Here is a 3,202-nt window from a genome sequence, read left to right on the forward strand (position 1 = left end):
TCCTAAGGCCACCAAAACGGATCCCCTCAACACCTCGGCTGCTCCTAGAAATTCTGTCCATGAAAGTAATGAACAGAATCGGTGACATCGGTGATTGCTTATATTTTCAGTCTTAAATTTCATTCAAGGTTGTTTTAAAAAGGTCTTAAATGTCTTAAATTTGACTCGCTAAAACCTGGAGATACCCTGCTCCAGCATCTACAGGCTCCTTTAGAAAACTTCCTGTCTGACACTTTCCTCTCAGCTAAATGAGACAAACTCAGAATTTGTTCAGTAATCCAGCTACAAAGCAGGGTTGGTTCACAGAGTAAGTTGTGGGGYTAAGTTAACTCAGGATAACTGCTATCTGGCTTTCTGAAACCCAAAACCCAGGATATGCACATAGTTACCCCAGAACTTACTCAGGATTTCCACTTATCCTGCTTTCTGAAACGGGTCTCTGGTGTCACACCTCGTCAGTCTCCTCTCACCTACACACCAGCAGATCATTACATTTCATTTTCCCTCCTGATGATTTGTTGTCCTGTAAGTCTCTAAGTTTTGCTGCAGCTTTTTTGTTTTCTTATTAAAGTATTTTGAAGTTTGTTGTCTCTGAGTCGCACTCTGTGTCTAAGTTCACCACCCAAACCTCACAAGAGGAAGAGGTTCTTGTCTTAAATTGTTTTGTACATTATTCAGTTCAGTTTATTTATATAGTGCCAATTCACAACAAATATTGTCTCAGGGACTCACTGTACAAAAACATTCACATGCATTATAAAATGCCAGTTAGTAAAGTTATCTAAGGAAGGAAGTCAGCAGATTGCATCAAAACACTTTGTTGCAGCCTCCCATCCTGAGCAGCACACAGGCAACAGTAGAAAGAAAAATCTCTCTTTTAACAAGAAGGAACCTCCTGCAGAACCAAGGGGAATGCTGTGCTGGGGGTGTTCCTGTGTTTGCTTTAAATAAAAAGAAAATGAAACTATTTTAAACAAAACTACTGACTTGTACACTGAAATGGTTGTAAATAAATCCAGATTATGGTCTCATCTGGGTTGAAAAAGCACATCAAATCTTTCATAAAGGCTTTAACCGGTTTGGTCAGCTTTGACTGAATAACAGAGAAAGAGCAGCGGTCTAACAAAGATAATTCTCTGCTCTTAAAATCCCATAATCAAATCAAAAACAGTCAAATCTGAACAGAATTGAGAAAAGCTGTCAAACAATAACCATGTCTTTGTTTTTTCAATATTTTTGGTCAGTACGGAAACGGCTGCACAGATCAATGTGAAATTTAATAGGAATGTAGATGTGTTTGACCTATACTGTGRCAGCCAACAGTGTTACAATAGACCCCATATTTGAGGAGGGGGCTCCATCTAAGAAGGAGGTGTCTGGACATACAAAAATGCTTATAACTCAAAAACTATTCAACATAGGAGCTTCTGTTTTTTTTAGCTCTGATATGAGGGGCTATCCATCGGGTCCACCAGTAATCACCCCCCCCCCCCACCTAAAACAATAACCTTTTGGGATGCACCTAGCAGCATGAAGTTTCTTAGGAATACAGACATCTGCTTTCTGCTGCATTGGTGCTTTGCATATATGTGGGGGTCATATACACCTTCAAATGTCCGTACCCTCAGATGCATGTTTTTGATCTGCAGGTGAGAAACCAGAAAACCCACTCATCCAGAGTGAGCAGGCACACTTGCAGACAAGTTTGAGTTTCTCTAAGCAGTGRAACTCCACGCTGCTCAAAACATGATCTAATTACCAAACCTGCCTGAATCGGACAARCCACGTCTTCTAGAGGCTTCATWAGACTCATGCTACGTTCACACCAAACATGTTTTGAGCAGCAGGAGTGGCTGGTTTACATGCAAATTCTATGGCAGACACGCCTCTAGGGGTCTTGCGGCACATCTAGCCCTTTTAAGGATTCGACACATGGGAGGTGACATTGCTCGCTCTCCATTCATTTCCTATAGAGCTTGTGCATTGAGGTGACAATCACTTGCCCTCCTCCAGCCAAGCGACCAGCGAKAATCGTGCATGTGGAATTTTGCGCTCGTACACGTAGACGTGCACATTGCAAGCTTGCGACGCGACATATGAAAGTTGAAAAATGTTCAAATTTTCTTCACTGTCACTTGGCGTACAACCACTCGGCAAGAGTTTCATTGACTGACCCTGACCAATGAGCGGAGAGTATGCTACACACTGCAGTTAGCTAACCCTTTCACCAATGATTACTAAAAAAAGGCAGCTTTATGGGAATTTGTTGGCGCCAGGGTGAAGTTATCCGGTAAGTTTTTACTCATATTGTATCTTGGTGTGTGTTTGTTTTTCAATATCATTAGCATCGCAAGATTTGTRTAGTTTACACGTCCGTAATGCACKCCCKYTTTTTGCAAACCACCAATGYCCTTTACAAGAGGCAGTAGGAGAACCAATCAAATTTCGTGAAGACAAGCGACCTGAGAGCGCGATTCACKACGCTGCCAWCGCTATTGCATCCKMTGTGTCGAYTTTTACCCTGGKTGCGATGACAGCCGTTAATCYCTGTAGTTTGTCACCTCCRGTGTGTCGAGCCCTTTAGTGTGGCGCACAYTGAAGCAGTAGATGCYGTTTGAGRGTTTGACGTGCATGCYCATCRAAAGCAGCCGATGCTCGAGTTAAAAAATCTGGARTTTTGCTACCATGTCAACCAATCAGACAGACTCATTTTTCCACYTGACGYTTTCCTGAYTGTTGCCCACTGACCTGAAACAGATGGACAGGAGCTCTTTAGCTGAAATCGACCATCTGCAGTTGGTGTTCTGGCTGGAGATATCAGCACTGATTTGGGTCAGAGGCTTGTTAAACTGACCGCGGTGTTTAACTGGGCTCGGGACAAAAAAATAGTCTGTCAGCTTGCAGCTCCTGGAGTGGTGAAACTAACTGAACAAACCACCTCTAAATTATCTGGTGAATTAATTATCTGGTGTGCACAAGGTTTTTCCCGGTCTGTCTTCAGCAGGTGAAATAAAGATAAAATAAAGAAAATGGCTTTGCTTTATTTACTTAAGAGCAAGCGAACAAAGATGCTCCTCCCGCTTCAGACGGGCAGACTGGCCATTGGGAATACAGGGACTTTTCCCGGTGGGCCGGTGCATCACTGGGCCGGTGCAGGCAGCGAGAATGTGCTCAATACCAGTAGATAGCGATAATGCACCAA

This window comes from Austrofundulus limnaeus, unplaced genomic scaffold, assembly GCF_001266775.1.
Source record: "Austrofundulus limnaeus strain Quisiro unplaced genomic scaffold, Austrofundulus_limnaeus-1.0 Scaffold416, whole genome shotgun sequence".
Lineage (NCBI taxonomy): Eukaryota > Metazoa > Chordata > Actinopteri > Cyprinodontiformes > Rivulidae > Austrofundulus > Austrofundulus limnaeus.